Source organism: Benincasa hispida, chromosome 7 (assembly GCF_009727055.1).
Source record: "Benincasa hispida cultivar B227 chromosome 7, ASM972705v1, whole genome shotgun sequence".
In the NCBI taxonomy this organism is placed as follows: Eukaryota; Viridiplantae; Streptophyta; class Magnoliopsida; order Cucurbitales; family Cucurbitaceae; genus Benincasa; species Benincasa hispida.
The window spans coordinates 14125793-14151536 of NC_052355.1; the positions used below are offsets into that span (position 1 = coordinate 14125793).

The 25744-nt window shown below is 33.9% G+C and overlaps 1 long non-coding RNA gene across 2 annotated transcripts; it reads left to right on the forward strand.

Annotated features, from left to right (window-relative positions):
- Positions 1-3061: 3061 nt before the first annotated feature.
- On the forward strand, positions 3062-18516 carry LOC120081867. Of its 2 annotated transcripts, none has more exons than XR_005482969.1 (5): positions 3062-4627; positions 4706-4746; positions 5328-5377; positions 5823-5977; positions 17069-18516. It is a non-coding gene; the product is annotated as an uncharacterized LOC120081867 (long non-coding RNA). The 2 variants fall into 2 exon arrangements; XR_005482970.1 differs by lacking the exon at positions 17069-18516 and adding an exon at positions 7386-7851.
- Positions 18517-25744: the final 7228 nt, after the last annotated feature.

The window sequence follows — 25744 nt, forward strand, 5'->3', positions numbered from 1 at the left end:
TTTTTCTAAATATAAATCAAGATATCCAATTATATACTAAAAAGCAAGCCAAATAATGAATCAGTTTGTTTCAGTTTGGTTTTTTCAAATTTTTGATTTTTTATTGTACTCCTAACGACAGATAATAGCAAGAAAATATTCGATTATAAAATATATTCTAAGCTTCATGCATCCTGTTGATAAAGGATTCAAAAAGACTAAAGAAAATGTCAAGAGATGTGATTGAGATCTCATATTTGTTATATTAAGGCCTATAACATTTGAATCGAGCACAATTTAAAGGTTAAAGATCACTTTTAGTCCCTAAACTTTCGTAAAAGTAATAATTTAGTTTTTAAACTTTAGTTTATTAAGATTTAGACTTTGAACTTTCAATTTTGAAATAATTTAGTCCTTAAACTTTATCATGTAATAATTTAGTCCCTATTGTATTTTACAATGTGTAATAATTTAGTCCCTATTGTAGAAATTAATATTAATATTATTATTATTATTTTGCATAAACTAATGAGAGACTCCATACTTTTGTAAAATTACAAAGTTTATGTCACAAAATAATAAAATTGACATCTAATGTTAATAAAAAAAATTACGTTAAGGACTAAATTGTTATAAAATTGGAAGTATGAAGACTAAAGTATTACATACTAAAGTTCAAGGACTAAATTGTTACAAAATTAAAAGTACATGTACTAAATTATTACACATCAAAGTTCAAGAATTATATTGTTATTTTCATGAAAGATGAGGGACCAAAAATATTTTTGAACCAAATTTAAATAATTAACCTATTTTTGAACCAAATTTAAATAATTAACCTATGAAGCACAGATACTTCATGTGAGGCAAAGAATCAGTATCAGACACATATCGGATACTGATTCTTCCAGATACTTCCCAGATACGTATCTGACACGCGATTTGACGTATCTATTTCTATGCGTATTTTTTTTTTAAAGAAAAAAGACAAGTAACTTATCTAATCTTTCCCAATATAAAATTAGACAATCTATTTAAAAAACTCACTACTCGAGTCCAAAACTAAAAAAAAAAAAAAATGGACAAAACCTTAGACTAAAATCATCTAATCTCCATCTTTACATTTGAGTCCCCACAAAGTCCACCAAAATATAAACCATTTGGATATCTTCAACAATAAGTTCTTTGTTTATCTTCATACTTCTCCCTCTAATCTTCTTCTTATTTTTCTTTGTAATATGAGTCACTTTTCTATTGCATTTTATTAATTATTGTACTTCAACATCTTAAATGTTTTTTTTAATTGTATTTCAGTATTTGTATTCTATTTTGTGTTATTGTTATTAACTTGTATGCTAAATTTATCTACTTCCTAGATTTTTTTAAAGAAAAAAAAATGTATCTTCAACATATCAGTATCCTCATTTTTTAGAAATATATATATTAAAAAATATATAAAAAAATGACACATCTTTAGACGTATCCGTGTCCTAGTTTTTTTAGAAATTGACGAATCACCGTATCCAATCGTATCCGTATCGTGTAGCCGTATCTGTGTCTGTGTTTCATAGTAATTAACTCATTTGAAAATCCGAGCCACTCCAAATCTTACCTAATGAAGTTCAGTGTGATAAGATGTACATGATTACCGCTCGTCTATTAACAATTTTTGGTGGAAGATGAAAGTTCAAAATTTTATAATTTCACCAAAATGAGTTTAGCTCAACTGACGTTTGTACAATCAATTTTGAAGTCAGATGTTCGATTCTCGCACTCACGCACTATAAAAAAGATCTGTAATTTGTGGTTAAGAAGTTTAAATTTAATGAACAGAGAGAAACTATTCTAATTCTTAGCTTCAATAAGTCTTGAGATTAGGTGTAAATTATTCATAACTGTTTTAATACATAAATTATGCTATAATTTATTGACGAATAATTTGACATCCAGTAGGTTTATTAATATGCATTTTTATAATCCCTTTTGGATTTAATGATGTCAATTTATTTATTTTCTTTTAAATAAATCTACCAACTACATATTAAAGAGTGAATCCCATTTTGTCAACAATTCAACTGCCATTATCACAAAGGAACATTTAAAAACGTTGAGAAAGCCAACTTGAACCTAGCTCATCAATTAATTCATCTATTTTATTATGTAAAGTTAGAAGTGCAAACTCTATGATCAAAATTAATATTTTATTATGTAAAGTTAGAAGTGCAAACTCTATGATCAGTTGTACTAAAAAAAGAAACAAAAAAATTTTAAGAATGTTCAAAAAGTGTTTTTAAAAAGACCGGATGTTTATAACCTTGTGGATAGGTTAATTTAGGAATGAATCTTGGAAAATTGGAAAGAATTGGGAAATTATTTCAAATGATAAAACTGTTGAAAATATTTACAAGATATAACAAAATTTTAGAACTATCAATGATAGATGTTGATAGACACTGATAGACTTCTATCAGTGTCTATTAGTGACATAGACACTTATAGAAGTCTATCCGTGTTTATAAGCATCTATCATTGATAGTTATAAAATTTTGCTATATTTTGTAAATATTTTGATTCATTTTCTATATTTAAAAAAAGCTCGAAAGAATTTGTGTATTAAAAAATAAATATTTGTGATCTTGATTTTGGGAGTTTTTTTTCTTATATTTTCCAAGTTTTTGTGAAGGTTAGAGATAGCAATTGCAAAATTACAATTCTGATTTGTTAAAAAATCAACAATCAAAGAAACACAGAGAATGTAAAAAGTAGAAAAATCGACACAAAGGTTTATATAGTTTAGTAATAATGTGTTATTTTTGTTCACGAGCAAAAGAAGAGGCCAGTTTATTATTAAAGAGAAAATCTCATATTATAGACTCAAAGAAGTTGGTAGAGTTAGAAAACTTTTATATAATGCACTTCTCTATTCCATGATAGAATTAAAATCTCGCTAAGTTGCGAAATCCATGATGACAACCCCGATTCTCAGTAATTTCGTGGCGCAAAAGATCTCGAAGAAACCTTGACATATGGAGGCCATAAATAGGGCATGAACTTCAAAGATTCGAGACAAGTTACACATTTCTTCACCAAGCATTCTTTTATTATTCACGATTCAAGCATTTTTTGTTCTTTGTAATTCTATCATACTCAAGAGTTCTTATTGCTTTCTTATTCTGTCCATCTTTATCGAAAATTTTAGGGTGTTAAGACCTAACTCTCCTTGACAAAGGTTGAGTTGGATTGATTGAGGAAGGATTGCAGTAAACACTTCTTGGGTTTTGGCTAGTATACGTTGTAATTTCCAATTTTCTGCATTGTTTTACTCTACATTACAGCACTGTTTTTAGTTTTCAGTTTTTATTTTCATTCAAGTTTTGTACTCTTTCACATTAGCTTAATTTTATATAAGTTCTTCCATTATTCTCCATCTTTATTTTGTTTTAAGTTCTTTCATTATTCTCCATCTTTATTTTGTGTTTACTTTTTATCATGTTTTTCAACCTATTTGTTGTTTTAGTTTGTTTCAATATGGGCTAAATCCTCCTTTGAGATTTAAATACGTAAGTGCCCCAAGGGAGGATAATAAGCCTTCCATGCCCAAAAATTAACTTTGCTAATTTTCATAACATTATTTGCTATTGTTGAGTTTATTTTCATTATTAAGTTAGACTAATCACTTAGATTGGTAAACAAAAGTTGGGTTTAATACTGAAAGGGTTATATACGACTTAGTTTTCATAAAAGTAATATAGTGAAAACCTTTAGGATCTTTGATCATGTTTTATTTATCTAAGTTTACATTAACCTTAGACATATAAGTTTAATAGTTTAGTTTTCTAAAGGTACTTCATAGAAGATTGAATAGGTGTTGAAAATGGTCCACCAGTTTTAAGTTTGAGTCAAAATTACAGTAGCATGAAAGGTAACATTCTCCAATGGGTACACATATGTTTGAATCCCTCTTTTCATTATCATTTATCTTTTCACAACAGCCATCTCTCAAAATATTTTCTGGCTACATTTGGTTTCTTTCTTGATTAAATTTTGTTCATCATATAAATTTTGCTATACATGTTCCCTTGGGTACTAATGACCTCAACCAAGACGTAGCCTTATTGTTGCATTCGATACGGTTAACATAAATTATTGTTGTGAACAAAATCCTAAAATCTTAGATCACCTTCTGATTCACTACTTTTATGAGGGATTACTGTAGCAGGAGAAAAGCAATATTCACTAGAAGAAATTCAGGCTTCAATGTCGGTTGAAAATAACATTATTGGATGTATTATGTCGGTTGAAAAAAACGGATCTTCAATGTCGGTTGTAAACCGACATTGAAGATGGCCTACAATGTCAGTTTAAAACCGACATTGATGGCCACCCATTATTTATTTTAAAAAAATTTATCAAAATTAAATTTTGATTTCCCTCTCGCGTGTGCCCTAACTTTCATCTCTCAGCTCTCTCACTTTACCAAATGTACTGCAATGCCGTCGAAGCCGTCGAAGCTCCCTCGTAGTGCCCTAAAATTTCCTCTCTCAGTAGTTGCTGGTCGGCCGTTTGCCTTCAGGTGGGGTTGTCTTCATCGGGCGGTCATCGGGCGATCATCGGAAACGAGCTCGTCATCCAAGCTTCTCCATCGCAGGTATATTTGAACAACATTTTCATTTGCCTTCAGGTGGGGTTGTCTTCCTCTGTCATTTGATTATGTTTATAAACACAGGTATATCCTCTGTCGTCATCATCCAAGCTTCTCCATCGCAGGTATATCCTCTGTCAAATATCTGCTCACAAACTAATTGCATCCCATAATTTTCTGATTGCATTTTGTTTTCTCTCTTGATTGCATTTCACACCACCTGAAAGTTACCATTCTTTTTTTTTCAAAAAGAAATTTCATCAATCTCATTTTCAGCTTTATTATTTTTGTTTTTTTCTTGTTTGCATTTAGATCTTGTTGGATTTTGTTGAATTTGTTTGACTGTTTCTGAATGGATATGAATGTTGAATGGATCTTGTTGGATTTTATTGAATCTGTTTGATTGTTTCTGAATGGATATGAATGTTGAATGGATTTTATTGAATCCGTTTGATTGTTTTTGAATTAGTCTCCGTCGGTCTCCGTCCGGTGGTTTCAATCTCAGGTGGATTTTGTTGGGGTTTCTATTTCTTTGCCTAATGGTACTCATGTCATGTGGATTGTGTTGGGGATGTTTGTCTCATTACATATATTGTCTTGACTGATGTTTTATTCCTGCTTTTTCTTTCAATCTCAGCTTCATTAGTGCATTAACACAACAATTACTATTACTATTAAATTTGATGGTAACAATTGTGTTCTTTAGGACAAGTCGTCTTTGACCACAAATGGCAAGGCTAGCTTATCTCATGGATGGTATGTTTTGGACAATGTTTCATATTTGCCAACTACTTGTGATGTATGCCCACAGGCTAGACCAAAAGCATTTGTCTTTTGCATCAAATAAACATGTTGTTGCTTATGTTTTTGAACTAATACATTGTGATGTTTGGGGACGACATCATGTTGCTTCTCATGCTAGTTATCGTTGTTTTGTATTCATTGTTAGCTTTTCTTGAAGTATTTATAGAAAGAGTCAACTCTAAGGACACAGTTTATTGTGATATTTGTTTGGATTGATGGAATTTTGAACTTTGCTGAGTTTTTGTTTTTTAACTTTTTTTTTGTCGATAGGAACTGAGTCCTTGATATTGACTCATACGAAACACAGTCTAAGGACATAGTTTATTGTGATATTTGTTTGGATTGATATTTATTTTGATTCAATACTTGATTTTGAGTGAAGTTCTTCATTTGTTAGGTTCAATTTTGACGTGTAAGGCTAAATTTTGATTCTTGGGAATTTGGAAGGAAGATAGGAAGATTGTATTGGACGTGTTTTAAGAAGGTTGACAAGTGGAGAAGGTGCACCCAACACAAAAAGGACTTCATAACAACATTAATAACAAGGACAAGGTAATATTTATAAGATGCTTATCTTAAAAGTCTAGTTGTTCTAAATTTGTTGAAGTTGCATATTTTTCAATCATAATTTTATGCTTTTAAATTTTCCCTTGTTATTGTTTTTTTTTTTTTTTGTAGATTAAGTTGCATATTTTACAATCATGGATAAGTCATGGATGAAAATGAATAGAATTTCAGCTGAGTATGGTTTAGGGGTCGAGATGTTTATTAAAAATGGTTTACAACATTCAAATATATCAAACGTCATGAGTTGTCCATGTTTGAAGTGTGCTAATACAAAGACTCTAGATGTGAACAAAATAAAAGAACACTTATTTTTTAATGGTATAGATCAAAGTTATCAGACATGAATTTTTCATGGTGAATCATTACTGATTAAGAGGAACAATGAAAATGTGTCTACTAGTGAAAGAGACAAAGCTGATGAGGATGATGTTGATGTTGATGACACAATTGGAATGTTTGAGGCTGCATATAATAACTATTTTAGTGGAAAATCCGATAATTTTGAAAAATTATTAGATGATGCGAAGAAACCTACCCAAATTGTAAAATTTTTTCCAAAATATCTACATTGGTAAAGTTATATAATTTAAAAGCTAAATTTGGATGGAGCGATAAGAGTTTCACTGAGTTGTTGGAATTAATTCATGTCATATTACCTAGTCCTAATGAAATTCCAACTTCTAATTATGAAGAAAAAAAGATGTTGGATACTCTTGGAATGAAGTACGAGAAGATTCATGCATGTAGAAATGATTGTTGCTTGTTTAGAAAAGAACTCTCTAATGCAAATTTATGCCCCATTTGTGGTACGTCAAGATGGAAGCTTAAAAAAAATTTAAACGAAAAGGCTAAGAATATCCCAGCAAAAGTCATATGGTATTTCCCCCCAATTCCAAGATTTGAAAGAATGTTTCGAAGTAAAGAGACAACAAGTTTATTGACATGGCATGCTAAAAAAAAAGAAACAGATGGTTTATTAAAACATCCCAAAGATGCCTTATCGTGGAAAAAAATAGACAATTTGTGGGAGTTTGGGTCAGAACCTAGAAATCTTCGTCTTGCTCTTTTGACAGATGGGATAAATCCATATGGAGATTTGAGTAGTAGATATAGTTGTTGGCCAATGATGTTAGTGACGTACAATCTATCTCCATGGTTGTTCATGATGCGAAAATTTTTTATGTTGACTGCACTAATATCTGGTCCTAAACAACCGGAAATGACATAGATGTTTATTTAGCTCTGTTAGTAGATGACTTGAAAAAACTTTGGAAAGATGGGGTAGAATGTTACGATGCATATGAAGAACAACGTTTCATACTTAATGTCATTTTATTATGGACCATTAATGATTTTTTTGCGTATGGTAACTTGTGTGTTTGTACGGTTAAAGGATATCATGCATGTCCAATTTGTGGAGAGAATACTTCATCCATTTATTTACCAAAAGGGAAGAGGATGGCATATCTCGGGCATCGCAAGTTTCTACCCCGCCATCATCCATATAGGAAACAAAAGAAAGCTTTTAATGGAGCACAAGAATTAGAATTTGGTCCAGAACCATTGAGTGGGGAAGAAATTCTTGTAGAAACAAGTAAGTATCAATATTCATTTGGTAAGAAAAGTATCAAAGAAAAGAACAGTGGAGATAACACTTCAACTTATTGGAAGAAAAAATCTATTCTTTTCGAGTTAGAATATTGGAAGTATCTTGACGTGCAACATTGTTTAGACGTGATGCACATTGAAAAGAATGTATGTGCAAATCTTATTGGCACATTGCTTGGTATTCCTGGTAAAACAAAAGATGGAATAAATACTCGATTAGATTTGGTGGAATTGAACATTAGATCAGAGTTAGCCCCTTAAGTAGGAGAGATAAAATCCATTTTCAAGCTATGGAGCTGACTTCCACCATGGCTGAAGATAACCAACAGTTTGGAACCAGAGATCACATCTCTCATGAAAGAAATCTAAACATAGACATCCTGTCAGCGAAAGCGAATCGTTCCAAATCTCATTAAGAATGAACACAAACAATTACAGTCTAAACATAAACAATTATGCATAATAAGAAAATTACAAGCATGCTACTTAATATAAAGATACAAGGGATAGAGTATGCATACATTTGAAGAACTTTTCTTCAAGTATCCCTCGAACGTTCAGCAACACGTTCAACAACACGAACTTGAATGCAACGATCAGAACACGATCTCAATGAACGACGGAAAGTACCTCGATCACAATTGAGTTCAACCTGATCCTCGAACGGAATTAGAACACTACCACAAATGTTACCTTGGTATTCTCGATGTGAGAATCCAGGAGTTGTGGGCTCTGTATGATTTTGGATTGAGGAAAGCAGGAGGTAGATGATCGAGTAAATGAGAGATGAATGCTGTCTATCGTATAGACGACTACTCAATCGTTTAGTAAAAGGAAGCCTATCGTATAGACTTTACTACTCGATGTTTAGCAACAAGTAAATGAGTAACTATCGTATAGTCAACTCGATTGTGTATGCTCTCTATGCTGTCGTTTAGTAAAGCCCATTTACTCAATAGCCTTTTTGTGAGATTAATGCGAGTGAAAAATCAACTAACTGATTTTGAAAACAATTTTTCTTTTATCTCACAGTTACCATAACTTCCAATAACCTCCCATTTAATCGATTATTAAAGAAAAAGAATTCATTATCATATAATTAATATATTATAAATAAACATGATAGCCAACTTATCATATTATATTTATAAACTATAATTTTAATATTTCATCATATGAAACATATAAACCATAGTTCTTTTTCTATGTTATGATATTTAATATAAATCATATTTATATTAATTCCTTCAATTATTGTATCTAATACATCATATAAATTATATCACATATAATTGAATTAATTTAATTATATCACATATAATTAAACTTCCTCTTGTTAATTTGAACACTTTAAATTAACCCAAAATCTGATTCCCAACTTGAACCAATTGAGCTACCAAGGGGACCTTATGGATCTGTAGCTTGAAGCTCCAACGGTATGTGAATAATTAACTAAACTCTTTAATCACGAGATTCACCATCCATTAACTGTTGGTCACTTCACTAAAGACTGATAGTTGTACTTTTCGCAATACAGATATATTTTTGTGTCCATTGGATATAACTGATCAATAGTGTGATGACCTTTCGCAAATCGTTCGTAAGTACAATGGGCCAATTTACCATTTTTCCCCTGTAGTTACATCTAACTCCTTAAGTACCACTGATTCCTCTAATGAACAATAAGTCATAGTCTTACTATGACTGAGTCCTCTCTTCCAAAGAGAGGGAGTGGCCACTATGTTCAAGACCTGAAATCAGCCCTTAAGGGAGCAATTTATCTACTTACCCTTTGGGGAAGAAGTGAACTCCGTCTTGTGTAGCTAAGTTTCCAATTCCCCAATCAAACGAATCCTCAAAATGGTAGGCTTGCTGAGTTGGCAATCTAGCCACTCTCACCCATAGAAATCAAAGGACCGCCCTCATGAGCAGGAGTTCCTAACTCACTCAGGATTAAGGTCATGTCCCTTATGGTCATCCTAGTGAAATGTAAGTCTCAATTATTAATGGCGTTATATAAAGAGACTAATCATTTCGTAGTCCGATCTTATACAAACTCTTTGTATAGGATACATCCGCTCTCATGTCTCCATATGAATGGTCAGGATCAGACCATTTGTAGTACTTTACAACACTTGTAACATCTACAAAGCGGGTCGTATCCATAATGTCACAAGGATAAGGTATCCCTCCTTTATCCTTATACTACATACCATTTAGGTTATTACTTAAGGCATGATCCAATTCTAATATACGATACAAAAATAGTATAATATACAATAAATAAGGGCATACTCTATACCCCAGTATCATCTCCCACTTGCCCTAGACAGGATCAGCAATGTTGTGCTTCAACGCGATCTTTGTGGCTATCACATCACCATGATGCACAATCTCCTTGAATAAATGATATTTCCGTTTTATGTGCTTGCCTCTTCGGTGACTCCGAGATTCCTTAGAATTTGCCAAAACCCCGTTGTTATCACAATAGAGAGTGATCGACAAAGACATGTTTGGAACAACTTCCAAATCGATAAGGAACTTCTTAATCCAAACAACCTCTTTAGCAGTTTCACAAACGGCTACATATTCGGCTTCTATAGTGGAGTCCGCGATGTATCCCTACTTGATGCTTCGGCAAACTACAGCCCCTCCATTCAGAGTGAACACTGACTCTGATGTCGAGAGAATCTCTATCAGTCTGAAAGTCAGAGTATGTGTATCCTGTAAGGATCAAATCTTTATCTCCATATACGAGCATATAGTCCCTCATTCTCCGAAGATACTTGAGGATCGTTTTGACCGTCGTCCAGTGGTCTAATCCTGGATTGGACTGATATCGACTGACAATCCCTACTGCATAGCAAATGTCAGGTCTAGTACATAACATTGCATACATGAGGCTACCAATAGCTGATGCATAGGGAATCTGTCTCATTTCCTCAACCTCTTGAGGTGTCTTAGGACACTGTTCATTAGACAAAATAATTTCATGCCTAAAAGGTAATAAACCCCTCTTGGAATTCTATATCGAGTACCTGATCAACATCTTGTCAATGTACGATGCCTGAGACAAGGCCAACCTTTTGTTCTTACGATCCTTTATGATCTGTATCCCTAGAAAAAACTACGCCGCTCCCAAATCTTTCATTTGGAATTGGGTGACTAGCCATTTCTTAATGTCAGTCAGAAAACCTATATCATTCCTAATGAGTAGGATATCATCCAAATACAGCACTAGGAAAGCTACTGAGTTGTTGATGATTTTCTTGTAAACACAAGGCTCATCAACATTCTAGTCAAAGCCAAATGATTTGATCACACCATCAAATCTAATGTTCCAAGATCTAGATGCTTGTTTCAACCCATAAATGGACCTATTAAGCTTGCAAACCTTTTGCTCTTGATCTGGATCAATGAATCCCTCTGGTTGAGCCATGTAGATGGTTTTCTCAAGATTACCATTCAGAAAGGCAGTCTTGACATCCATTTTCCATATCTCATAATCATAAAATGTGGCTACGGACAGAAGAATCCTAAGAGACTTCAACATGATAACAAGTGAGAAAGTTTCCTCATAATCCACTTCCTCGACCTGGGTATAACCCTTTGCCACGAGTCTAGCTTTAAATGTTTGCACCTTTCCATCTACAACTCTTTTTCTCTTGTAGATCCACTTACAACCTATAGGTCTTACCCCCATCAGGATGATCCACAAGTTCCTAGACGGAATTGAAGTACATAGACTCCATTTCCTGATTCATGGCTTTAATCCACTCATCTTTGTTAACATCCTCCATTGCTTGCCTATAAGACAATGAATTCTCAACGCCATCATCAGATATGATGTTTTGGGCTTCAGTCAAACCCATGTAGCATTTTTATGGGTTCATAACCCTCTCACTACATCGAGGCAGTCTCAACTCTTGAGATGGTTGACTAGATGAACCGACATCAACAACTCTTGTTGATCTATCAGTCTATTCAACAACTCTTGCTGAACTCTCAGTAGTTTAATTAGAAATCTCATTTAAAACAAGCTTACTTCATAGTTTATGATCCCTGATGTAGTCTTCTTCTAAGAAGATAGAATTTGTCGACGCAAACACCTTGTTCTTACTTGGATCATAGAAGTATCCACCCCTCGTTTTCTTAGGGTAGCCTACAAATAGGCAAACTTTCGCACACTATTGCAACTTTTTAGGGTTAGCCACTAGCACATGGGCTGGATATCCCCAATTCCTGAAGTGGCGTAAACTACCTTTATGGCCTCTCCATAACTTAAAAGGTGTTTCAGAAACACTCTTTGAGAGAACATTGTTCAAAATATAATCTGCAGTCTCCATTACAAATCCCCAAAACGAGTCTGGAAGATGAGCATAACTCATCATAGACCGAATCATGTCCAACAGGGTTCTGTTTCTCTTTTTTGATACACCATTNCCAAAACGAGTCTGGAAGATGAGCATAACTCATCATAGACCGAATCATGTCCAACAGGGTTCTGTTTCTCTTTTTTGATACACCATTTTTCTGAGGTGTACCTGGGGTCGAGAGTTGGGACGTGATTTCATGTTCTATCATATAGTTATGGAATTCTAAGTCCATATACTCTCCACCATGATCAGATCGTAGTGTTTTTATCTTCTTACCTAACAAGTTTTCAACTTCAGCCTTATACTCCTTGAACTTTTCAAGAGCGTCAGACTTAGGTTGCATTAGGTATAGATAGCCATATCTTGAATAATCATCTATGAAAGAGATGAAATATTCATACCCACCTCGAGCTCTAACACTCATCGGACCACAGAGGTCTGAATGTATAAGCTTCAAGGTTTCTTTAGCTTTATAACCTTTTCCAGTAAAAGGTCGTTTGGTCATTTTGCCTTCAAGGAATGATTCACATACCGGCAAAGAATTTTCTTTTAGACCATTTAAAAGTCCACATTTCATCAACTTCTCAAGCCTATTGAGGTTGATATGACCTAACCTTAGATGCCAAAGTTGGGCGTTTTTCTTAGGAGAAACCTTTGGTCTTTTTGTCGTTGTTGCTATTTTGAACATTTCAGTATTAAGCAAGGCTTTTATGATTAACGACCTTAGTACATACAAGGTATTTTCTATTGAAACAAAACCAATCTCCATACCATTCTTAAAAATAAACATTTTATTCTCAGAAAAGAAGATGGAATAACCTTGTTCAATCAGACAAGAAACTGAAATTAAATTTCTCTTGATATGAGAAACTACATAAACATTATCCAGTAACAGATAACCTTTCTTGTCCAAAAATAACTTAAGTCTGTCTACAACAACAACTAAAACAACCTAACCAATACCGACTCAAAGAGTCATCTCTTCATCTTCCATCTTTTTCCAGGAACTAAATCCTTGATGGGAAGAACATGGTTGGTAGCACCTGAATCAAGTATCCAGGCAGAATCAACATTCTCTACCAAACACGTCTCCAAGACAAATAAATCACATTTACTGTCTTTAGACTTCTTCCTCTTTTGGAGAGTAGTGGGATCAGTATCAAAATCTATATAAGCTCCAAGTTCCATTTCAGAGAACAATTCTCGTCGATGAACTTCATCAGAATCAGCAACAATTGCCTTCTCTTTAAGTCTTTTGACATTTAAGAAAGACTGGAGAATATCTTTGGAACTCCCATTTTGCTCAAAAATTGAGAACTGACGTTCAAATAATTCTTTCAACGAGTCCATGATCTCATGCAATGATAATGTTCTCGATCCTTTTAGCCAATGCATCAGGTATGCTAGCCAAAATGTGAAGTCGGGCCAACGAATTAGCCTTCCCATACCTCATATTCATTACGAACATTTTGCAGTCCATCAGGGGTCGGGACTTGAGGACATTCCTAAACTATGACAAAGTCGAGGTCGTTTACCAAGAAATATGTTTTAATAGACTCTTTCCAATGTATATAATCGGTCAAATTTGAAAAGGAAACTAACGAAAAATCATGCAATGACATGTTGCTGAAAAATAAACATATTGATCTACACTAGATTTTAGCAAATACTCTTGAAATCCAGAACCCTGTATGATATCTAGTTTTGCAATGACATTTCAGTGGTATAGGACAAAAGCCACCGAAGGGTAGTCAATTTATCTTTCCTCTGAATTGAGACATTCTCAATCAATCATTACACCAAAACAATTGTTGTTCCTATAACGATTAACCATCATTGATTTGGTCAAGAAATCATTAACTTGCTTAACAATTTCTCGTAAGTGTGACCCTTCATTTTAGATCCCAGCGTTCCGCCCCAAGCAGTCAATCCAAAGGGAAAAAATCCGATTGGGGAAAAAACTAAAGTGACCCTATCCATTTATGGAGTTCACCTTGATATTGTCCAACCTTACAAATCATTCGAAAGGGGACGCTCCTAGGGTGCCACGAGGCCGTGCAAGAAGATCTCACAGTACAAACCAATGAAGAAGACCGCAGAACATGTTGACACACATCTTTCATCCACTTACTATAAATACTCTCTCCGTTCACCTTGATATTGACCTATGCAAATACCATCTGAAGGGGGATGCTCCCAGGGCACCACAAGGCCAAGCATGAATCTCACGGTGTAAACATTTAGGGAGAAATGTGAGTAGAATTAATATATCATATATATCTTTTCCTCCCACTGAGTATTTTAAGAACATAAGGTTTAGTTTACTTAAAAAAAACACGATGAATTATTTTAAATAAGTGACTATTTAGATTTGCCAAAAAGTAACTCTTACTTTGGAAAGTTAAACAACTTTTGATCATCATTCATTAAACAATTTAATGAACTCTTTGATAACTGTTGCATGCTTGCAGCAAATCTATCTAATTCACCTTTCCAGGTAGGTTCCCACGTAGAGGTGTTCCATTTCCATCAGCTTAAATACCCTAGCCTAGCCAGAACCCGCCTTAAACAAAAGATCCCTTATAGATAGATTTATTACAAATTTATTCTTTTATGGAAATCAATTTAGTCCTATTAAATCGATTTAAAAGATTAAACTTAGGTTTGTAATCTCATTAGAACCGTGAACTTAGGTCTATCTCAATCAAATTTTAAAACCCTTTTAAAACATGATTTTACCTAAGTTTGCATGCAACTCTTGGTTATTGATTTTAGTTCTAATTTCCATTATAACTCTTATAAAAGGAAGCAACTAAAACCATCCACAATGCGAAGCAACACATTCATAAGGCATTCACAACTCTTATAAATAAGCCTAAGTGTCATGCTCCATGCATTGTTCATTCATTACTACTTTTATATAACTCTTATATAATAAAGTAGTGAACCAAGCATACATGCTCTCATACATCTTTATAATATAACACTTATAATATAAAGATGATGTATGAATATGCTTATTGCATGCATAAATATAACACTTATATTATATGATGCATGAACATGCTTTCTTGTAATTTAATCATGTAACCCACCATATTATAAAACTTATAATACATGATGCATGAATAAATACATAACCTAAGGTGAGTTTTAAATCTATATGTCATATATTATGGCATATAAACAAACATACATCTTAGGTACATTTAAAAAAAAATGATGGATCGGGATAATATGCCTCAAAATCCAAAAAAAAAAAAAAAACTAACTATTATATTGAACCATCGAGTCAAGCAATTCAAACAAGTGAACCGGGTCTTGAATCGCCCGGATGAATCCTCGTTTCACTGATCATGTAACTTTTTCTTATGATCGTCTAATAAAGTTGGTCGAGTAACCACGATCGTGTAGCAACGATCGAGTACCATTGACTATGCGATGAAGCATGAAGGTCACTCGATCGTGTAGTGCACTGAGTGATGCATGCCTAAACGGTCAAGTAGACGAAAATTATGTGATGAAGCATGATTGTCTAAACAATCGCAGAGCAAGCATCAAGTATCGTATACAGGGTGATCGAGTAGTTATGACTATGTGATGAAGCATGTTGGACTACACGATTGTTTAGTGCGCGCCTACCATGCAACGAGTATCATATACTCTATGCGATCGTTTACCCCCATCGTTTACACGATCGAGTAGCCAACGTAAATCGATTGAGTAAACACTTTACTTGTTTGTTTAGCATAAGCCATACGATTGTTTAGTAAATGCTATATGATCAGGTAGAACTTTTCTACACGACTGTTTAGTCAATTCTCAACGATCGTTTAGCCTGGGCTACACGATACGACCAACGCTTGGTCTTCTTCTTCCTTGATGAGAACAACATCTCCATGCTTCTTTGAAACTTCATCACGAATGACTCAAGACACTTCAAACACTTTGAATACAGACTCGATTGCTTGTTAATTATGTCCAAAAATGCAGAGGCCCTTACAAATTAACACTTAAATGCAAGAGAAAGCTTTAAAATAAAGGCTATCATTCTGAAACATCCATCAACTATCCATAAACACATTTAACTCTTAAACACATCGTAGAAACAAACTTAACACCCACCATGACTCTAAAAGAAGTTCAATACAACAATGACATTTGGAATATCAGAACAATCTGGCTTTGATACCAATTGAAGAAAATCTAAACATAGACATCCTGTGAGCGGAAGCGGATCGTTCCAAATCCCATTGAGAATGAACACAAACAATTATAGTCTAAATGGAAACGATTATGCAAAATAAGAAAATTACAAGCATGCTACTTAATATGAAGATACAAGGGATAAAATATGCATACTTTTGAAGAACTCTTCTTCAAGTATCTCTCGAACGTTTAGCAACTTGTTCAACAGAACGAAATCAAATGCAATGATCAGAACACGATCTCAGTGAACGACTGGAAGCACCTCGATCACAGCTGAGTTCCCAACTCTCCAATTAGACGAATCTCCAAAATGGTAGGCTTGTTGAGTTGGCAATCTTGTCACTCTCACCCATACAAATCAAAGGACCGCCCTTATGAGTAGGAGTTCCTAACTCACTCAAGATTAAGGTCATGTCACCTATGGTCATCCTAGTGAAATGTAAGTCTCAATTATCAATGACGTTATATAAAGAAACTAATCATTTTGTGGTTTGGTCTTATACAAACTCTTTGTATAGGATACCCTACTTATAACATCTACAAAGTGGTCCATATCCATAGTGTCACCAGAATAAGGTATCCCTCCTTTATCCTTATACTACAAACCATTTAGTTTATTACTTAAGGTATGATCTATTTGTATGTCTCACATACATGCTTAAGTTACATAAAATAACCACAGATCTTAGTTTATTGGATTGAGTAAATGCTTATAAAATAACACTTATTTTATAAATAATAATATGTTCACAAAATGTTTATAAACTACGAGACTACCAGGAGAATTAAGACATCAATCCAAACATCTCAGTCAAACATGTCTTAACAGAAGATAAATGGACTTAAAGCTGAAATTGCTTAACTATCTATTCTTGTGAAACAGGTTTTCTCTGCAAAGACACAACCTCAGAAGCATGTTGTTGAGGTAAATTATGCTAGAAATCAGCAAGGCGATCGAATGTACAACAACAATTGTTGGGGAACCAAGGCCACTAAGGCAAGAGCAGTTCGAGTATGCCTTTGGAGGATATGGTGAAGAGCTCGACAGAGTCTACCATGCAGATTCAGCAAAACCAAAAGAAGTTCCAGTAGAGTTTTTCCTCTTACATGAGTAGTATGGCTACCCAAATCTTCTAGTTAGCTGATGCGGTCAGTAGGTTGGACACTTAGTATGGGAAGCCTCCTTCTCAATTAGTGCTCAATGTGCGTAATGTCAATGTCATTTATGCTATGAGCTACATATAGGGCCCTAAGATGCTTGATGATGTTTTAGTTGAGGTTGTAAGTGATGAGAAAAATGATGATGTTGAGAGACAAATTGCTAGCCTGCTAAGAAGATGTAGGGTAAGATTTGATCCACTTTTAAATTTAAAAGCTAAATATCCTTTGTGCTCTTTTTCCTTGCAAGTCGATTGTTGCTCAGGGAGGATTAGTTAAGAAGAAGGTGAAATCTGTCCAATCTTCTATAGAAAAGAGGCCTACAACAAAGGGCAAGAAGGTTTGGGTTGAGGTTTCTAAAGAGAAAAAGAAAGAAGATATGGTCAAACAGAAAATAGTTATCCTATGTAACTTACCTATTAAGCAGGAAGACCCAGGTATGTTTTTTGTGCCTTGTTAGATAGGCATGAGAAGATTTGAGCATGCCATGTCAGATTTAGGGTTTGCTATTAATATTATGCCTGCTTATGTTTTCTGTGAATTTCAGTCTCATATCCTGCACTCACATGCTATTTCGATACAGTTAGCTGACCACTCTATTGTTAGGCCATTTGGATTTGTAAAAGATATGTTGGTTAGAGTTAATGATCTAACATTTTCTACTGATTTTTATGTTTTGGATGTGATGTCTTCTTCACCTCCTTTTGATTTATCTATTATGTGAAAGAGACCCTTTCTTAAGATAATTAAGGTTGTCATCAATGTGGACAAACAACCTCTATAAATTGATCAGGGAGGTAAAGTTGAAAAAAATTTAATGATTGATTCTTCTCCCCCCACAAATCCTATGTGTTATAGTACTCATATTTTACAGGATAGTGGTTAAACTCCTAAGTTGGGAGTGGAAGATGGAGATATGGCGGTTCATGATGGTTATGGTTGATGAAGCCGAGTCGGGTCGAGCATACCGACGTTAAACAATTGCGCTAACTAGAGGCAACCAAGATTTATTTTTTTTATTGCTTTTTTAGTTTAGGTTTATTTTCTATTTATTTTTTTTTTGGGCTTAGTTCTTTCAATTTTTCTTGATCTTTAGGTTTTAGTTATCCTCAGAAGATGGAGATGATTATATTTTTGATGAGCAGGATATTACGGTCATCCAATGTGCCAAATTTTAGGAAAGTTTTATGTTTCACCTTTCATTTTGTTTTTTTTTTTAATTCTTTATCACATTGGGAGAAATGTTAGATTTTAAGTTGGAGGTGGGGTATGTCTATGTTCTGGTTGGAGCCCTTGAGCATCTCAACTCGAGCTATTTTGTTTGTGTGCTTTATATGCATGTTTGTTCATGTTAAGTGTTTTGTTATGATGACTAGTCTATGATGCATTCCCTTGTGATTTTAATTTGTATGATATGATGTTTGATAGAACAACATTGATTTTTAGCCATTTTAAATTTTTTTTTCTTACTTCTCATCCATGCTCAAGTTCTTTGTCTGCCTACATTAGACCTTGCATGCTTAGAATCGTATTACTTAGCCTGTATTTTGTTGTCACTTCCATAGGGCCCAGTGACTAGAGAGTGTATTGCAAGATGGGTTATAATGCAATACTAAGGGAAAAAAATGATTTATATGCTTGCTAAATCAACTGATATATATTTTCACTGAAAAGAATATATAAAAATGAGAAAAAAATGAACTTGTACTATTATGCATGACTAGGGGTAGAAAGAACTACCTCGTTCTGATTAGTTAGAACACTCGAGAGAGAAGAGTGAGTATGCAGTCTTGTGTGAAAGGTATTGGCCCTAGGTAAAATAAATACAAGTTTAGAGCCCTAGAGTTATTTTAGGACCTTAGTTGAAATATTACCGTCTTGATTGTTTTGGTGTTTGATAGTTGGTCAATGAGCCAATGTAGGGGGGGAAATAAATTGAGGGCCATTTAAAACCATTTTAAGCTGTTAGGATTTAACCAGAAGGGCTTTGAACTCACCCTTGCATAAATAAGTGTAGAACTAATTTTAAATTGTGTTTCGTTGATTGATCATAATTTGATTTCATTGTTGAGTGAAAATTAAATCCTAGGAGACTATTGAGGCTTGAGTAATGGACCATGTAATTTGAGTGAGCATATCATTTGTATGACTATGTTTTATTCTACCTTACTCGAGGACGATCAAGAATTAAGTTGGGAGTTGTGATAGTACAAAAAATGTGTTATTTAGCTCTACTTGATTCGGGATTGTTCTATGCTTTTATGTATTTATTATGTGATTTTGTAGGTATTGGGCACTCAAGAGGTAGAATTGACCATTTGGAGTCAATTGGAGTTAATTTGAAACAATTTGAAGCTAATTTGAGCATCTGAGCTTCAAAAGAGATAAATTACCAAAATGCCCCTAGAGCTAGTGTAACTACTCTCCACCCAGTGTAGAGCTAAGTTCAAAGACAGAAGCAACTCATTGCCCACAACGTTGCTAGAGTCCCTTTACGCTGCATCGTTACGTTGCAAGATAGAATTGCATATCAGGATAGCATAAAAACACTACACTAAGTGTATCTACGCAACAGATATTGATGGAAATCACTGAGCACGCGTGTGTTTGGCCCAAATCACCCCAACCTTACAATGTTACCCTTATGCTCAAGGTCTACACTCTGATTGGAGCATTACAACGTTGTCCTCAACGTTGCAATGCTGCGACGATGATTATAAATATCTCTTTTGTCGAATTAGGTTAGGGTATCACATTGTATCTGATTCCGACCGACTTCTAAACGATTTCTCTCTACTTTTCTTCTCTTTTTTGTCAATATGACATATCAAAACAATACCTTGGCATTTTTCATGAATATTATGGGCTAAGGTAATCATTTCTAGCTTGGGTTTTGGGAATTTTCTTCCTATTTGATGTATTTGTGAGTTTTCGAACTAGTTCATTGTAATTGTTAGATTCGATTCTTTTCTTGAATGTTTACGATTATATTTTCGACAGATGGAAATTTTATAATTATCGTTTTTAATTAACATTTGATATATGCCATTTAAGCTTGTGTTAATCAACTAGAATCAATAGGTTAGGTTAGTTTGTAAATCATTCAGACGAGTATTGTTCTAACCAACCTAGGATTGAATCAACCAAATATTTAATTAAGGTTGTTTCTGTTAGATATGCAACCTAACTTTACCCTAGATTTTAATATAATTAGGCCAACTTAAATTAACATGCTATTCATCGATTTAAATTAGGCTAATTAGTTTATTAGATCAGAGCATTCAGTGCCTGTGGTGAGGCGCGACCCACATCATAACCCAAGCTAGACTTTCTCAAATTGAAATTAATCACTTTAATTTTATTTTATGCATTTAAATTTATTTTCCAACAAAATAGTTTGAAAAGAAACCGCCATTTGGATACTTAAGGACTGGAAACTACTTTAATTGAGAAATTCGAGGGCTCCCTGAGTTCGACCTATGCTACCACTACTACATTACTTTGAGTGAATATGGTTAAATTATTTGGTTTGATTTTGGTTGACGAAATCCGCTCTGACCAAGTACCTGGTTGAAGGATATCATACCGAGAGTTCCATGAGTGGGCTTAGATTGCTCCGATTTCACAGTGACCGAAACATAAACGATATACATTCTATACTAATAGTTATGCATATTAAAAATCATGTCAGTCGGGGCAGTCCTCAGAATACAATAAAACATAGGAAAAAGAAGATTCATACCAAAGGAAGACTTGTTTTCGTATGTGTGAACAAAAAGCAGCAGAAAAACTTCCACCAATTCTACCAGCACCCGGCGATTTAACGACTGTTATGTGACGATCCGAACGTACACGAACAAGGCCGCAGGGACAACACCACCACAAGGGTATACCCGGGTATCCTCGGCGTAAAAAACCCAAAGAGTGGTCTCTGTGGAGTTTGGTAGAGGACGGAGGAGAAGACGTCGTGTAGACGATAAGCGCACGCGAGAAGAACTCTACTATCGTATAGCGGAGACGCTTATCGTATAATAGACTAGACTCACGATCGTTTAGGAAAAACTAAACGATCGTTTAGGAAAGAGGTATACGATCGTTTGGAGAATGCGTGAACTAGACGATCGTTTACACAAATGAGCTTTCTATCGTATAGGCTCTCGCGATCGCTCTTTCACGGATTCTTTTAGTGCGGGCAATTAGAATGCACGACTTAATTATTTCATCAAATGAAAACTATTTTCAAAACTCGAACCCGCCAGTTTCCATAACCTTCATGTCCATCTTCCCACGTCCGAACGTGGATTAATTGGTTAATTATTAAATATTAATCAATTTATTTAATTAATAATATATCATTATTATTTATATTCTATATGATTTCATATCATATACTAATAGTATTTTTCCTCTAACTTGATATAACATAATTTATATCTAATTTCCTCAAAATAATGTATCTCATACATTTAGCCAATTATATCATATATAATTAACCAGTCCAATTATATCATATGTAATTGAACTTCCTCTTGTCAATTTGAACATTTCAAATTAACCAAAACACTGGTTCTCGACTTTATCCAAGCTACCCAGGTGACCTAATGGACCTATGGCTCGAAGCTCTAACGGTATGTGAATAGCTGACTAAACTCTTTAGCCACGAGATTCACCATCCGTTAACTGTCAGTGATTCCATTAAAGACCAACAACTTAACTCTTCTTACCACAAATATATTTCTGTGTCCATTGGATATAACCAATCATGAGTACAATGACCCTTCATAGATGCTCGTAAGTACAGCTGGGCCAATTTACCGTTTTGCCCCTGTAATTACATCTCACTCCTTAAGTACCACTGATTTCTCTAATGAACAATAGAATATAGTCCAACTATGTGTGAACACCTCTCGGGCCAAGAGAAGGTGTGTGACACCACATCGTTCAAGCCTCGAAATCAGCCCTTAAAGGAGTCATTTATCTACTTACCCCTACCTCGAGGAAGGAGTGAATTTCATCTTGTGTAGTTGAGTTCCCATCCCCCAAATCAGATGAATCCCCAAAATGGTAGGTTTGAATTGGCGACTTGGCCACTCACACCCATACAAATCAAAGGACCACCCTCAATGGCAGGAGTTCCCAACTCACTTAGGATTGAAGTCTCACTGATATCATGCTATTAGTGATAGTTCTCTATCACCAATAATGTGCTATCAATGGTAGCTTCTATTACCGATAGCGTGCTATCGGGTAGCTTCTATCATCGATAACACGCTATTAGTATTAGCTTCTATCACTGGTAACATACTATCATAGTAGCTTCTACCAATCATAGCCACTGGACTCCTTTTTACCCCTTTCTCATCCTTCCCAAACATTTATGTCTGTTTTCTTTTCAATGATAGCTTTTATTACTGATAAACGTGCTATTAGTGATAACTTCTAGGCATTCCACTTACATTTTAGTTCGAGATTCAACTTTATTAATTAAATTGACTAAGTTGGCTATCAATGATAGATTTCTATATGGCTATTAACTATGAAAATATAATCAAAGATTAAGCTATAAATGATAAAAAATATTAGTGGCTATTACTCATAGACTTTCATTTGCTATTTATATTTATTATTTGTTATAATAATCAAACTTGATGATTGACTTGTTGGTGTTAAGTCACTTATGAATTGAGTACTTTCAAGTCATGGGTACAGAACCCAACCTCATAATTCTTGTGAAAAAAAAGGGAAAGAAGAAAAAATTCAAATAAAGGAAAGACAAAATTTACAAATAAGAGAAAGAGAAAAAACTAAAACTAAAAAAGGGAAATAAATTAAATATAAAAAAGGAAGCAAAAACTGGACAAATGAAAGAAAAACTAAAAAAAGAAAAAGAAAGGGAAGAAGCAAAAAATCGAAGAAAGAAAAATAAAATAATAAAAAAAGATAAGGAAAGAAGCAAAAATCAAAGATAAGGAAGAAAATAAAAATAGAAAAAGGAATAAGTAAGAACCGAAGAAAGAAAATAAAAAAAAAGAAATAAGCAAAAATCAAATAAAGAAAAGAAAATTAAAAAAAAGAAAAAAAGATTGGAAAAAACAGAAGGAAATGAAAGAAAATAAAAATAAAGAAAATAAGCAAAGATCGGATAAATGAAAGAATAAAATAAAAAAAAATAAAGAAGAAGCAAAAATTGAGAAAGAAAAGAAAATGAAAAAATGAAAAAAGAGAGAGAAAAAGCAAAAACCGAAGAAGAAAAAGAAAATAAAAAGACAAAAAAAAAGTGTACAACAATATAAGATAAGGGAGGACGAAATTAGAAATGAAAAAAATTCAAAAATTGACTAGTCAACTCATCCATATTTGCAAATATTTTAAAGATGTAATATATTTTTAATTTTTTTTCTTATTCTACCATGTATTTCAAATATCCAATAAAATAATTTGAATCAATCCATATAGCAGAAACCAAATTTACTCAGTTATTTGGGATTAAATGAGAACACAAATATCCTTTTCAAGGCCTTCTTCACCGAAGTCAAAGCTTGATCCAAAGTTGAATCCCAACTCTAATCAATGATCCGTAAGTACAATCCAATGGCAAGGGAATTAAGCCCAAATATTAGCAACTATCAACAACTCACAAACGGAGTCACCAAGTCGAAGAACTTACCAAAATCCACAAAAAATTGATCTCTAATAATGTCGAACAGCACATTTTCGGCCTAAAAAATTAATGGCAAGGGAATTAAACCCAAATATTAGCAACTATCAACAACTCACAAACGGAGTTACCAAGTTGAAGAACTTACCAAAATCCACAAAAAATTGATCTCTAATAATGCCGGACAGCATATTTTCGGCCTAAAAAATTCCTCTAAAGCAAATTTAAGGCTCAAACGTAATAGGTAAACATTAATTATTCCAAATCTGAATAGACATTCAAGATCCCTTCAAGAAAGTCCAACAAAACCACTAAATCTTACCCAAAAATCAAAATTTCGTCAATTAGCAGTGGCTTCTTGCGACGGGGCTCGTCTAAGGGCGATAACAGAGGTTTGGCGGCGTGATAGAGGTGATACTGATGGAGGTCAGAGCTTAAAACAAAAAATGAGGGAGAGAACTTAGAGAGAGAGAAATCAGAGGAGAGAGAGAGGTGGTGCACTCACCAGCATGCGTTAGCATGGACTATAGGTGATTGACAACCTGGCTATGTTACTATATTTTAATGGAGTTAACGTACAATTAGCGGGAAAAATTAGGATCATTAAGCATTCTAATTCATCAATTTGAGCATCTAAGTAAGCATGCTCATAAGATAAAAAGAGGGTTTATGAAACATACCTTTGAAGAACTCTTTAATCTTCAAATTGAGCTTGAATCTCTTCATAAAAACGTTATAGACATCACTTGATCTTTCCTACCATTCTCTAAGATCTTAGATTGGGTAGTGGAACCTAAAATAAGCTGGAATTTAGGGAACCATAAGAAGAAGTTTTTCTGGTTTTCAGCTAGAAGATGAAAAACAGTTTCGTCAGTAACTTAACTCTCCAATTCTAGAATGCATGGCCTCCCAATCTCAGCAATTGAACTAAGTTTTTCTCACCTCTTCCATGCAAGCCAAATTGACATGGAGAGGACAACTCCTACTTGGGAGAATTAGTGGAATTGTATGTGTTAATAGTGGGAAAAATTCACTTTGTGGAATTATCCAAAAATTGAATTTTCAAAATTAAAATTCAATTTTCTTTTCAATTTTGAAACTAATTTTCAAAATTATTTTTCGAAAATTCAATTTTCATTTAAAATCAATATTCAAAATTCAATTTAAATTATTAAAACACCAATTCCACAATTATGATTCTTATTCATGAAATTTAAATTAATATTTAAATCGAATTTAAATATTATCCAATTCTTCAATTTCATTTAATTTGATAATTAAACGTGTAATTATATCACATATAATTACTAACTCCCTTAATTGAAAATTAAACACTTCAAATTTACTCATCACTCCATTATAAGGTTTAATCCGTTTGTGATTTAGTGGGGGACCTAATGGACCTATAGATCATGGGCTCCAACGATCCAAGATTAATTGACTAAACTCTTTTAACCAAATTAATCAACATTCGTTACCTATCGGGTCACTCCACGAAAGCCCAGTAGTTGCATTTCTCTCACTGGAGATATATTTTTTTCCATTTGATTTAACCGTAATCAGTAATTCGACCACATGTTGTTTGTAATAACGGTCGGGTCAAATACTGTTTTACCCCCGAGATTACATCTTGCTCCTTAAGTCCCACTGATCCTCTAATGAACAATTTGTTTATGATCCAATCACCAAACCAAATTCCTCTTAGGCTAGTGAGAGGGTGGAGCCCTTTGTTCAAGACCCGAA